The sequence below is a fragment of the Ranitomeya variabilis genome, chromosome 1, assembly GCF_051348905.1.
Source record: "Ranitomeya variabilis isolate aRanVar5 chromosome 1, aRanVar5.hap1, whole genome shotgun sequence".
Lineage (NCBI taxonomy): Eukaryota > Metazoa > Chordata > Amphibia > Anura > Dendrobatidae > Ranitomeya > Ranitomeya variabilis.
Window position 1 is genome coordinate 91,918,104 of NC_135232.1, and position 14,884 is coordinate 91,932,987.

The following is a 14,884-nucleotide window of genomic DNA, read 5'->3' on the forward strand; positions in this document are numbered from 1 at the left end:
CACTCATTCCACTGAGTAAGCACAGACCACTTTCTGAACTTCTGGCAATATACCTCCGCTTCATCCTGACCCTGACACAAAGCCAGCAAAATTTTCTCTGCCTGATCCACAGAATTCGGTTCATCATAAAGCAATCCCAGCGCCAGAAAAAATGCATCTACATTACGCAATGCAGGAGCTCCTGGCGCCAGGGCGAATGGCCAGTCTTGAGGGTCGCCACGCAACAAAGAAATAATGATTCTCACTTGCTGAATAGGGTCACCAGAAGAGCGGGGTTTCAGAGCAAGAAACAGTTTACAATTGTTTTTGAAACTCAGAAATTTAGATCTATCCCCAGAAAACAAATCAGGAATTGGAATTCTAGGCTCCAACATAGGATTCTGAACTACATAATCTTGAATGTTTTGTACCCTTGCAGCGAGTTGATCTACACTAGAGGACAGACCTTGAATGTCCATATCCACACCTGAGTTCTGAACCACCCAGAGTTTAAGGGGAAAAGAAAGGCAAAACACACTGCAGAGAAAGAAAAAAAAAATGGTCTCAGAACTTCTCTTTTCCCTCTATTGAGATGCATTAACACTTTGTGGGCCTGCTGTACTGTTATGGACCTGGTGGTTAGGTGCACCAGGAATGACCTGATTGTTAAACACGGAATCGGGACGAGCTCTGGGGAAATGGGAACTCTGCTGACCGCAAACCCTACTCCTATCAACACAACTAGAAATAGCCGTGGAGCGTGCCTGACTCTGCCTAGACGCCTCTTCACAGCCTAAGAGCTAACTACCCCTAAAGAAAGGAAACAAAGCCTCACTTGCCTCAGAGAAATTTCCCCAAAGGTAAAAGCAGCCACCCACAAGTATTGACTGTGAGTTAAGAGGAAATCACAAACACAGGATGAAATAGGCTTTAGCAAAGAGAGGCCAGTCTAACGAAACAGATTGAGGATAGAAAAGGGATGTTTGCGGTCAACACAACAAACTACAAAAACCACGCAGAGTGTGCAAAAAATACCCCCGCACCGACTCACAGTGCGGTGGTGCCACTCTGCACCCCCAGAGCTTCCAGCTAGCCAGGCAGTTTCATGATAGCAAGCTGGACTAGAACTTAGCAAGAAAAACCATAAGTAACAAATTAACAAGCCGGAACTTAGCTTTTGCTGGTGTTGACAGGTCCTCAGAAAGATCCAGGAGAGATCTGAACCAGTACTAGAACTGTTGTGAACTCTGTTTTTGGGCTCCCTCTTGTGGTCAGAAGTGGTACTGTGTGAGTGCTATCTTTGGGCTCCCTCTGGTGGCTCTTTTTGTCATTCTGCAGGTCTGTGGCTGGGATCAGCTGTCTCGTTATCTGCTGGTTGGTTTCCTATTTAGCTCACCTGGACTTTCAGTTGTTGCCTGCTGTCGATGTATTCAGTGCTATTTTGATCTCTCCTGACTACCTTCGTTATCAGTCTCTCCAAGAGAAGCTAAGTTTCTGTTTGTTCATTTTTTGATCATCAGTGTTCAATATGTTTCTTGGTTTATTATCTGTCCTTGTCCAGCTTGCTAATATGTGATTTCCTTGCTTGCTGGTAGCTCTAGAGGGCTGAGTTTCTCCCCTCACACCGTTAGTTGGTGTGGGGGTTCTTGAATTCTCAGCGTGGATATTTTGTATAGGGTTTTTTACTGACCGCACAGTTCCCTGTCTGTCTTCTGCTATCTAGTATTAGTGGGCCTCATTTGCTGAATCTGTTTTCATTTCTTCGTTTGCATTTTCCCCTTACCTCACCGTTATTATTTGTTGGGGGCTTTCTATATCTTTGGGGTTATTTCTCTGAGGCAAGTGAGGTCTTACTTTCTATCTCTAGGGGTAGCTAGTTTCTCAGGCTGCGTCGTGACATCTAGGAATTCAGGCACGTTCACTGGCTACCTTTAGTGTGTTTGGTTAGAATCAGGATTGCGGTCAGTCCAGTTACCACCTCCCTAGAACTCGTTCTATGTTCAGTTACTTAGCTCGTCAGTTCTGTGATCCTCAGCCACTAAGGATCATAACAGTACAGCAGGCCAAAGAGTGTTTAATGCATCGCAGAAGTGGGATAAGAGAAGTCCTGAGTGCAATTTTTTTTTTCTCCCTTTGCTGCAGTCTGTCCAGCTTCTCTCATCCCCTTAATCTCTGGGTGGCTTTGAGTTCAACTGCAGACATGGATATTCAGAGTCTGACTTCTAGTGTGGATCATCTTGCTGCAAGGGTGCAAAGCATTCAGGATTTTGTTGTTCACAGTCCTATGTCAGAGCCAAAAATACCTATTCCTGAGTTGTTTTCTGGAGATAGATCTAGGTTTCTGAATTTTAAGAATAATTGTAAATTATTTCTTTCCTTGAGACCTCGTTCCTCTGGTGATTCCGCTCAGCAAGTTAAAATTGTTATCTCCTTGTTACGTGGCGAGTCTGCGACCCTCAAGATTGGGCTTTCTCCCTGGCGCCAGGAGATCCTGCATTGCTGAATGTGGATGCGTTTTTTCTGGCGCTTGGACTGCTTTATGAGGAACCTAATCTTGAGAACCAGGCAGAAAAGGCTTTGCTGGCCCTATCTCAGGGACAGGATGAAGCAGAGGTGTATTGTCAAAAATTTAGGAAATGGTCAGTGCTTACTCAATGGAATGAGTGTGCCCTGGCTGCAAATTTCAGAGAAGGTCTTTCTGAAGCCATTAAGATTGTTATGGTGGGGTTCCCCACACCTGCAAGTCTGAATGACTCAATGGCTTTGGCCATTCAGATTGATCGGCGTTTGCGGGAGCGCAAATCTGCGCACCATCTGGCGGTGTTTTCTGAACAGAGACCTGAGTCTATGCAATGTGACAGAATTCTGACCAGAATTGAGCGGCAAAGTCATAGACGTCAAAATGGGTTGTGCTTTTACTGTGGTGATTCTACTCATGTTATCTCAGCATGCTCTAAGCGCTTTAAAAAATCGCTAAATCTGTCAGCGTTGGTACTATACAGCCTAAATTCATTTTGTCTGTTACTTTAATTTGTTCTTTGTCATCCTACTCGGTTATGGCTTTTGTGGATTCAGGTGCTGCCCTGAATCTGATGGATTTGTCGTTTGCCAGGCGCTGTGGTTTGGTCCTGGAGCCTTTAAAATTCCCTATTCCACTGAGGGGAATTGATGCTACACCATTGGCTGAGAATAAGCCTCAGTATTGGACTCAAGTGACCATGTGCATGACTCCTGTATATCAGGAGGTGATTCGCTTTCTTGTGCTGCATAATTTGCATGATGTTGTCGTTTTGGGTCTGCCATGGTTGCAGGCCCATAATCCAGTTCTGGAGTTGGAAAGCTATGTCTGTGTCAAGTTGGGGTTGCCAGGGGATTCATGGCGATGCTCCTTTGGTGTCCATTGCTTCTTCCACTCCTTCTGAGGTCCCTGAGTTTTTGTCGGACTACCAGGATGTATTTGATGAGCCCAGATCCGGTGCCCTGCCTCCTCATAAGGATTGTGATTGTGCTATAAATTTGATTCCTGATAGTAAGTTCCCTAAGGGATGACTTTTTAATTTGTCTGTACCAGAACATGCCGCTATGCAGAGTTATATAAAGGAGTCTTTGGAGAAGGGACATATTCGGCCATCCTCATCCCCTCTTGGTGCAGGATTCTTTTTTGTGGCCAAGAAGGATGGTTCTCTGAGACCTTGTATAGATTATCGTCTTCTAAATAAAATGACGGTCAAATTTCAGTATCCTTTGCCATTATTGTCTGATCTGTTTGCTCGGATTAAGGGGTCCAGTTGACCATAGATAGATAGATAGATCTTCGTGGTGCGTATAACCTTGTGCGTATTAAGCAGGGGGATGAATGGAAAACAGCATTTAATACGCCCGAAGGCCATTTTGAGTACTTGGTGATGCCTTTTGGACTCTCTAATGCTCCTTCTGTGTTTCAGTCCTTCATGCATGACATCTTCCGAGAATATCTGGATAAATTTATGATTGTGTATCTGGATGACATTTTGGTCTTTTCTGAGGATTGGGAGTCCCATGTGAAGCAGGTCAGGATGGTATTTCAGGTCCTGCGTGCTAATGCCTTATTTGTGAAGGGCTCAAAATGTCACTTCGGAGTACAGAAGGTTTCCTTTTTGGGTTTTATTTTTTCTCCTTCTACTATTGAGATGGACCCAGTCAAGGTCCAGGCTATTCATGACTGGACTCGGCCTACATCTGTTAAGAGTCTTCAGAAGTTCTTGGGTTTTGCTAATTTTTACCGTCGCTTCATTGCTAATTTTTCTGGCTTGGTTAAACCCTTGACGGATTTGACCAAGAAGGGTTCTGATGTGACTAATTGGTCTTCTGCGGCCGTGGAAGCCTTTCAGGAGCTGAAGCGCTGGTTTTCTTCGGCTCCAGTTTTATGTTAGCCTGATATCTCTCTTCCTTTTCAGGTCGAGGTTGATGCTTCTGAGATTGGAGCAGGGGCTGTTTTGTCTCAGAGAAGCTCTGATTGCTCTGTGATGAAGCCTTGTGCCTTCTTTTCAAGAAAGTTTTCGCCTGCCGAGCGGAATTATGATGTTGGTAATCGGGAGTTGTTGGCTATGAAGTGGGCATTTGAGGAGTGGCGACATTGGCTCGAGGGAGCTAAGCATCATGTGGTGGTCTTGACTGATCACAAAAATCTGATCTATCTCGAGTCTGCCAAGCGGCTGAATCCTACACAGGCTCGTTGGTCGTTGTTTTTCTCCCGTTTCGATTTCGTGGTCTCGTACCTGCCTGGTTGAAGAACGTGAAGGCTGATGCTCTTTCTAGGAGTTTTGTGCCTGACTCTCCAGGAGTTTCAGAGCCGGCTGGTATCCTCAGAGAGGGAGTGATTTTGTCTGCCATTTCCCCAGATATGCGACGAGTGCTGCAGGAATTTCAGGCGGATAGACCTGACCGTTGTCCACCAGAGAGACTGTTTGTCCCAGATAGATGGACCAGCAGAGTTATTTCCGAGGTTCATTATTCGGTGTTGGCAGGTCATCCTGGGATTTTTGGTACCAGAGATTTGGTGGCTAGATCCTTCTGGTGGCCTTCCTTGTCGCGGGATGTGCGTTCCTTTGTGCAGTCCTGTGGGATTTGTGCTCGGGCTAAGCCTTGCTGTTCTCGTGCCAGCGGTTTGCTTTTGCCTTTGCCTGTCCTGAAGAGGCCTTGGACGCACATTTCCATGGATTTTATTTTGGATCTTCCAGTCTCTCAGAGAATGTCTGTCATCTGGGTGGTGTGTGATCATTTTCTAAAATGGTCCATTTGGTGCCCTGGCCTAAGTTGCCTTCCTCCTCCGATTTGGTTCCTCTATTTTTTCAGAATGTGGTTCGCTTGCACGGCATCCCTGAAAATATTGTGTCTGACAGAGGATCCCAGTTTGTGTCCAGATTTTGGCGGATCTTTTGTGCTAAGATGGGCGTTGATTTGTCTTTTTCGTCTGCCTTCCATCCTCAGACGAATGGCCAAACCGAGCGAACTAATCAGACATTGGAAACTTATTTAAGATGTTTTGTTTCTGCTGATCAGGATGATTGGGTTACTTTTTTGCCATTGGCCGAGTTTGCCCTTAATAATTGGGCTAGTTCTGCTACTTTGGTTTCGCCTTTTTTTGTAATTCTGGCTTTCATCCTCGTTTTTTCTCGGGTCAGGTGGAGCCGTCTGACTGTCCTGGGGTGGATTCTGTGGTGGATAGGTTGCAGCAGATTTGGAACCATGTGGTGGACAATTTGAAGTTGTCACAGGAGAAGGCTCAGCGCTTTGCCAACCGCCGTCGCGGTGTGGGTCCCCGACTTCGTGTTGGGGATTTGGTATGGCTGTCTTCTCGGTATGTTCCTATGAAGGTCTCCTCTCCTAAGTTCAAGCCTCGCTTCATCGGTCCTTATAAGATTTTGGAAATCCTTAACCCTGTGTCATTTCGTTTGGACCTCCCAGCGTCGTTTGCCATTCATAATGTGTTCCATAGGTCTTTGTTGCGGAGGTATGTGGTGCCTGTGGTTCCTTCTGTTGAGCCCCCTGCTCCGGTGCTGGTTGAGGGAGAATTGGAGTACGTAGTGGAGAAGATCTTGGATTCTCGTATTTCTAGACGGAGGCTTCAGTATTTGGTTAAGTGGAAGGGCTATGATCAGGAGGATAATTCCTGGGTTGTCGCCTCTGATGTTCATGCGGCCGATTTGGTTCATGCCTACCATGTTGCTCATCCTGATCGCCCTGGGGGTTTTGATGAGGGTTCGGTGACCCCTCCTCAAGGGGGGGGTATTGTTGTGAACTCTGTTTTTGGGCTCCCTCTTGTGGTCACAAGTGGTACTGTGTGAGTGCTATCTTTGGGCTCCCTCTGGTGGCTCTTTTTGTCATTCTGCAGGTCTGTGGCTGGGATCAGCTGTCTCGTTATCTGCTGGTTGGTTTCCTATTTAGCTCACCTGGACTTTCAGTTGTTGCCTGCTGTCGATGTATTCAGTGCTATTTTGATCTCTCCTGACTACCTTCGTTATCAGTCTCTCCAAGAGAAGCTAAGTTTCTGTTTGTTCATTTTTTGATCATCAGTGTTCAATATGTTTCTTGGTTTATTATCTGTCCTTGTCCAGCTTGCTAATATGTGATTTCCTTGCTTGCTGGTAGCTCTAGAGGGCTGAGTTTCTCCCCTCACACCGTTAGTTGGTGTGGGGGTTCTTGAATTCTCAGCGTGGATATTTTGTATAGGGTTTTCTACTGACCGCACAGTTTCCTATCTGCCTTCTGCTATCTAGTACTAGCGGGCCTCATTTGCTGAATCTGTTTTCATTTCTTCGTTTGCATTTTCCCCTTACCTCACCGTTATTATTTGTTGGGGGCTTTCTATATCTTTGGGGTTATTTCTCTGAGGCAAGTGAGGTCTTACTTTCTATCTCTAGGGGTAGCTAGTTTCTCAGGCTGCGTCGTGACGTCTAGGAATTCAGGCACGTTCACCGGCTACCTTTAGTGTGTTTGGTTAGAATCAGGATTGTGGTCAGTCCAGTTACCACCTCCCTAGAGCTCGTTCTATGTTCAGTTACTTAGCTCGTCAGTTCTGTGATCCTCAGCCACTAAGGATCATAACATAGAACATTGACAGCTGGCATGGAGTAACGATCTGAGTGGAGTTAAATAGAGAATCCTAGCCTAGCCCTAAATGAGGGCAGCTGGGGAAGGAATCTCAGAACCAGCAGCTCCCCTCACAGCCACCAGAGGGAGTCCAAGGACAGAACTCACCGAAGTACCATTCATGACCACAGGAGGGAGTTCGAGAACGGAATTCACAACAGTTTGCACCGTAATTTAGACTCTTATTGCACCATGCGTACAAGTCCCCTGAGGACTCATCGGGACATACCGGAGGCATAATGGGAGAGTGCAAGCCCAACTAATACAGAGTTTAGCTGTGAATTGCCCTTGTCAGGGCGGGAGCAAAATAGGTGTTTAGTGTAGCTAGCATGGGGCCTCACTGGGGCGGAATCTGATGCCTCCCTTTGAATGTCTGTACAGTACCACCTGAAATGCCCCGGATGTCAGCCCACCAGTAATCAAACATGAATGGGTGAGGTTGTTCCAATTCTTTTGTTAGTAATAATTATTGTAAATCCATCAGTGTGTTTTTTCTGATCATGTCCATTTAAGTTAATAACACACCATATGATCACTGTCAACTGTGAGATTAATCCTTGACTGTGGTAACGACTGGGTTTTTGGGACTCGCCTCTAGGATTGTTATACATACTGTGATGTGCGTATTATAATTAGATCCAGGGTTCAACAACCGAGTACAAGTGACTGTAGTTGACCGATTGCTCAAAATACACTAGAGTACTCTAGTTTGATGTCGCTTAACCGGTCACTCACCTCCTATTGAGGAGACATATATTCCATCTCATGTTCTCATCACACTATTTTAGAGAAATCTATATATTCTATTGCCTAACAAATAGGCAATCCCTGCATGTGTTGAGGCTGCCTAACAACAGCTGCGGGAACTTGAACATAAAATATGAGCATTCCCAGATGCTCGGATAACACCCGAACATGCTCAGATGAAACATTATCTCAGCACGTTCGCTCATCACTAATTAGCAAGTGTTGAGTACTTTTCATTGGCAGTTATCCATTAACACTTGCTATTGAATAACATATTACTTGGCCATAGCCTGCAGTTTCTACATCCAATACATCTGAGATTAAGGTGGGTTCACAAATAATTTTTTTGCTGTTTTTGGATTCAAAGACATAAGAAGAATCAGCAAGAATAGGACATATAAAGGAAGGACTGATATTTATCCTTTGCGCTAAATCCACTTCTGAATTTTGCTCAATAGGCTGCACCAAAAACTTTGTGTTTGTGTGGAAATAACCTTTTTAGAGCGATATGAAAAGCTATCCTATGAGACTCTAGTCACAGATATGCTTCCCCAATCTCCAACAACTTCACACACTGGAGCATTTCCCAGTCTTGTGATATTAGAGAAATCTAGAGATGAGCCAATCTCAAATTCGGCACGAACGTAGCATATTTGGATTTGTGTTCGGTTTCCCAAGCATTTTTTCTCAAACTTGGCAAAATTCTGTCATAGATCAGTAAATGATCGTGTTTCCACTAATGCTCTTTTTTTACTTTATCTAGGTTAGTGGTGCTGTGTGATGAGCGGGTGGATGTGTTTTATGAGGAGAGGTGGAGATTACTTTTTTCTTCTGTAATAACTTAATGTGTGTACATTCCGGCAGCCAATCAGGGACGAGAAACCATCCACAGCATCATGACACAAGGTCTTCTGTGATTGGCTGCCAAAGTCACATGTCCCTGTATTGCTGGCTCCATTTTCTCAGTGTTGAAGTGCAGAGAAGTCGCTATTGCTGCTGCTGCAAGTGAATTTATATAGGATCCTGCCCTGTGTGAAATTTATCTTTCAGCATCTAACTATATTGTTCTAAAACTGTGTGTCAGGAGGCCCTATTTGCTAATCCAAATAGTTTGTTGTGTTGCAGTGAGGAATCAGGAGGCCCCATTTGCTCTTAAAAATCATTAGGTCTTATATAAGGTTTCAGCCAGGAGGCCCTATTTTCTAAACCAAATTGTTTCGAATAAAACTGTGTTGTAGTGAGGCATCAGGAGGCCCCATTTACTCTTAAAAATCATTAGGCCTAATATACTGTAGAAGTTCATCCAAAAGGCCCTGTTTGCTAATCCTAATCATTTGAGCATAACTGTGTAGCATTGAGAGATTAGGAGGTGCTATTTGCTCTTAAAAATTGTTAGGCATAATATAGGGGTGCAGCCAGGAGGCCATATTTGCTAATCCAAATCGTTTGGGATAAAACTGTGTTGCAGTGAGAAATCAGGAGGCCCCACTTGGTCTTAAAAATCATTAGTCGTAATATAGGTGTTCATCCAGGAGGCTCTATCTGCTGATCCTAATCGTTTGTGCTAAAACTGTGTTGCAGAGAGGACTCAGGAGACCCCATTTGCTCTTAAAAGTTGTTAGTCCTAATATAATGGTTCAACCATTAGGCCCTATTTGCTAATCTAAATCATTTGAGATAAAACTGTGTTGCAGTGAGGAATCAGGAGGCTCTATTTGCCCCTGAAAATCGTTAGTCCTAATGTAGGAGGCCCTATTTGCTTTTCAAAATCATCAGGCCTAAAATTGGAGTTAATCCAGGAGACCCTATTTGCTAATCCAAATTGTTTGGCTTAAATCTGTGTTGCCTAAATCAGCCAGGAGACCTATTGATGTACTATATAACCTAAAACATAGCTTTTAATAAATAATGTTAAAATATGACATGGATAATAACAATAAAGTGCAAAAAAGTGCTCATGTGACCTGTGCCAAATTAAAAATTGGTTTGATCTCACCCAATAGTCCAATCTCTTTCTTTCTCCTTTTTTCCGGGAGCATCCAACAATATTTTCGGGGGAGGGGGGGATTAAAGTATTTCTATCCTACCCCAGTCGTGCCCCTGTGTAGCTCCCGCCCTGACAAGGGCAGTCCCCAAGTCAGTCTAAAGTTTTGTACCCACCAAAAATAATGTACCCTTCCCTACGCGTTTCCTCTCCCATAGGGGAGAATCATCAGGGGAACTAAAAAATATATGTGGGATATTATTGTCCAGAGAGAGTCCCTGCATCCGCTGGTAACTCCCGTGTCCAGAATTCCCAGTAGTGGGATCAGACCTGTAGTGGGGTCACCCCACTACAGGTCTGATCCCACTACTGGGAATTCTGGACACGGGAGTTACCAGCGGATGCAGGGACTCTCTCTGGACAATAATATCCCACATATATTTTTTAGTTCCCCTGATGATTCTCCCCTATGGGAGAGGAAACGCGTAGGGAAGGGTACATTATTTTTGGTGGGTACAAAACTTTAGACTGACTTGGGGACTGCCCTTGTCAGGGCGGGAGCTACACAGGGGCACGACTGGGGTAGGATAGAAATACTTTAATCCCCCCCTCCCCCGAAAATATTGTTGGATGCTCCCGGAAAAAAGGAGAAAGAAAGAGATTGGACTATTGGGTGAGATCAAACCAATTTTTAATTTGGCACAGGTCACATGAGCACTTTTTTGCACTTTATTGTTATTATCCATGTCATATTTTAACATTATTTATTAAAAGCTATGTTTTAGGTTATATAGTACATCAATAGGTCTCCTGGCTGATTTAGGTGTTATATTTTGAGAACCTTAGGGGTATCATATTTAGATACACCCCATATGTGATATAGTTAAATCTGTGTTGCAATCAGGAGGCCCTATTTTCTAATGCAAATTGTTTGTTCTAAAACTGTGTTGGAGTCAGTAATCAGGAGGCCCCATTTGCCAATCAAAATCGTTAAAGGTAAGGTACCGCGTTTGTAGATCATTCATTAATCAATGTAATGTAGCATAACATGCAGTTATAACCAAGATTTGAATGCATGTAAAACAGATTTTGTGTGTTATACCAGTAGAAAGAAGGAACTGGGGGCAGACATCTTGGTTTCACAGCAGTAGCACGACACTAGCAGTGTCATTTTACGGCACCCCATGGACATAGGAGATAATAGACCACCGCGGACCCTATATATAACATTGAAGGGGCATTAGCAGTGAGCTGGGCACGCCTCTGTGGGCTGTACAACTCACTGCTGTAGGTGTGACTAGCCGCCATTTTACTATAGCCCAGTGCTATCTGCCCAGCTCCACTTGCTCTCTATCGCTGCAGGACAGAAGCGCTGACTGGAGCCAGGAGAGTGGGGAGTGCGGGTGATTTACCTCCCTGCTCCTCTGTCTGTACTCCAAGCACTGCACGTTCTGAGCAGACATCCTCTGCTCTCACACGCTGCCCTCCCTGGGTGCTTCTCCTGCTCTGTCTCCGCCTCCTCACACACAGTCCCGGAAATCTCGGGTAAGGCTACTTTCACACTAGCGTCGGGCCCGGCCCGTCGCAGTGCGTCGGGCCGAGGTTACCGACGCTAGCGTTCTCTGCGCCGCACAACGGGTCAGCGGATGCATTTTTCCAGCGCATCCGCTGCCCAATTGTGAGGTGCGGGGAAGTGCGGGGAGGTGGGGGCGGAGTTCCGGCCGCGCATGCGCGGTCGGAAAAAGCGGACCGTCGGCAGCAAAAAACGTTACATGTAGCATTTTTTGCAGCCGACGGTCCACCACAACACGGCGCAACTGTCGCACGACGGTTGCGACGTGTGTCAATGCGTCGCAAATGCGTCGCTAATGTTAGTCAATGGAAAAAAAACGCATCGTGCAAGCACTTTTGCAGGATGCGTTTTTTTGCCAAAACGACGCATTGCGACGTATTGAAAAAAACGCTAGTGTGAAAGTAGCCTTAGGCTACTTTCACACTAGCATTTTTTGCAATCCATCGCAATGCGTCATTTGGCCGAAAAAACGCATCCTGCAAAAGTGCTTGCAGGATGCGTTTTTTCCCCATAGACTAACATTAAGCGATGTATTGCGACGGATTGACACACGTCGCAACCGTCGTGCGACGGTTGCGCCGTGTTGTGGTGGACCGTCGGCACAAAAAAAAACGCTACATGTAACGTTTTTTGCCGCCGACGGCCCGCTTTTTCCGACCGCGCATGCACGGCCGGAACTCCGCCCCCACCTCCCCGCACTTCCCCGCACCTCACAATGGGGCAGCGGATGCGCTGGAAAAATGCATCCGCTGCCCCCGTTGTGCGGCGTATACAACGCTAGCGTCGGTAACCTCGCTCGCCCGACGCTAGTGTGAAAGTAGCCTAAGCTGCACTCTCCCCCTGTGTCGCTCTCCCTCTCTGTGCGGCGTGGGGTGGTCTCCATGCGTGTGTGCAGGCATCGTCCGATGGGACTACAAGTCCCATCAGACGATGCCTGCTACATTGACAGTGATTGACACATTAGCCAATGATGGGACAGTAATAGTCCCATCATCCGGCTAATGTGTTGAATTTAAAAAAAAATACTCCATACATACATGCTACCTACATACATGCTACCTACATACATGCTACATACATACATGCTACATACATACATGCTACATACATACATGCTACCTACATACATGCTACCTACATACATGCTACCTACATACATGCTACATACATACATGCTACATACATACATGCTACATACATGCTGCATACATACATGCTACCTACATACATGCTACATATATACATGCTACATACATACATGCTGCATACATACATGCTGCATACATACATGCTGCATACATACTACATACATACATGCTACCTACATACATGCTGCATGCATACATGCTACATACATACATGCTACCTACATACATGCTACATACATACATGCTACATACATGCTGCATACATACATGCTGCATACATACATGCTACCTACATACATGCTACCCACATACATGCTACCTACATACATGCTACCTACATACATGCTACATACATACATGCTACATACATACATGCTACATACATGCTGCATACATACATGCTGCATACAGTGGGGCAAAAAAGTATTTAGTCAGTCAGCAATAGTGCAAGTTCCACCACTTAAAAAGATGAGAGGCGTCTGTAATTTACATCATAGGTAGACCTCAACTATGGGAGACAAACTGAGAAAAAAAAATCCAGAAAATCACATTGTCTGTTTTTTTATCATTTTATTTGCATTTTATGGTGGAAAATAAGTATTTGGTCAGAAACAAAATTTCATCTCAATACTTTGTAATATATCCTTTGTTGGCAATGACAGAGGTCAAACGTTTTCTGTAAGTCTTCACAAGGTTGCCACACACTGTTGTTGGTATTTTGGCCCATTCCTCCATGCAGATCTCCTCTAGAGCAGTGATGTTTTTGGCTTTTCGCTTGGCAATACGGACTTTCAACTCCCTCCAAAGGTTTTCTATAGGGTTGAGATCTGGAGACTGGCTAGGCCACTCCAGGACCTTGAAATGCTTTTTACGAAGCCACTCCTTCGTTGCCCTGGTGGTGTTCTTTGGATCATTGTCATGTTGAAAGACCCAGCCACGTTTCAACTTCCATGCCCTTGCTGATGGAAGGAGGTTTGCACTCAAAATCTCACGATACATGGCCCCATTCATTCTTTCATGTACCCGGATCAGTCGTCCTGGCCCCTTTGCAGAGAAACAGCCCCAAAGCATGATGTTTCCACCACCATGCTTTACAGTAGGTATGGTGTTTGATGGATGCAACTCAGTATTCTTTTTCCTCCAAACACGACAAGTTGTGTTTCTACCAAACAGTTCCAGTTTGGTTTCATCAGACCATAGGACATTCTCCCAAAACTCCTCTGGATCATCCAAATGCTCTCTAGCAAACTTCAGACGGGCCCGGACATGTACTGACTTAAGCAGTGGGACACGTCTGGCACTGCAGGATCTGAGTCCATGGTGGCGTAGTGTGTTACTTATGGTAGGCCTTGTTACATTGGTCCCAGATCTCTGCAGTTCATTCACTAGGTCCCCCCGCGTGGTTCTGGGATTTTTGCTCACCGTTCTTGTGATCATTCTGACCCCACGGGGTGGGATTTTGCGTGGAGCCCCAGATCGAGGGAGATTATCAGTGGTCTTGTATGTCTTCCATTTTCTAATTATTGTTCCCACTGTTGATTTCTTCACTACAAGCTGGTTGGCTATTGCAGATTCAGTCTTCCCAGCCTGGTGCAGGGCTACAATTTTGTTTCTGGTGTCCTTTGACAGCTCTATGGTCTTCACCATAGTGGAGTTTGGAGTCAGACTGTTTGAGGGTGTGCACAGGTGTCTTTTTATACTGGTAACAAGTTTAAACAGGTGCCATTACTACAGGTAATGAGTGGAGGAAAGAGGAGACTCTTAAAGAAGAAGTTACAGGTCTGGGAGAGCCAGAAATCTTGATTGTTTGTTTCTGACCAAATACTTATTTTCCACCATAAAATGCAAATAAAATGATAAAAAAACAGACAATGTGATTTTCTGGATTTTTTTTTCTCAGTTTGTCTCCCATAGTTGAGGTCTACTTATGATGTAAATTACAGACGCCTCTCATCTTTTTAAGTGGTGGAACTTGCACTATTGCTGACTGACTAAATACTTTTTTGCCCCACTGTACATACATGCTACCTACATACATGCTACCTACATACATGCTACCTACATACATGCTACCAACATACATGCTACATATATACATGCTACATACATACATGCTACCTACATACATGCTACCAACATACATGCTACATACATACATGCTACATACATGCTGCATATATACATGCTACCTACATACATGCTACCTACATACATGCTACCTACATACATGCTACATATATACATGCTACATACATACATGCTGCATACATACATGCTGCATACATACTACATACATACATGCTACCTACATACATGCTGCAT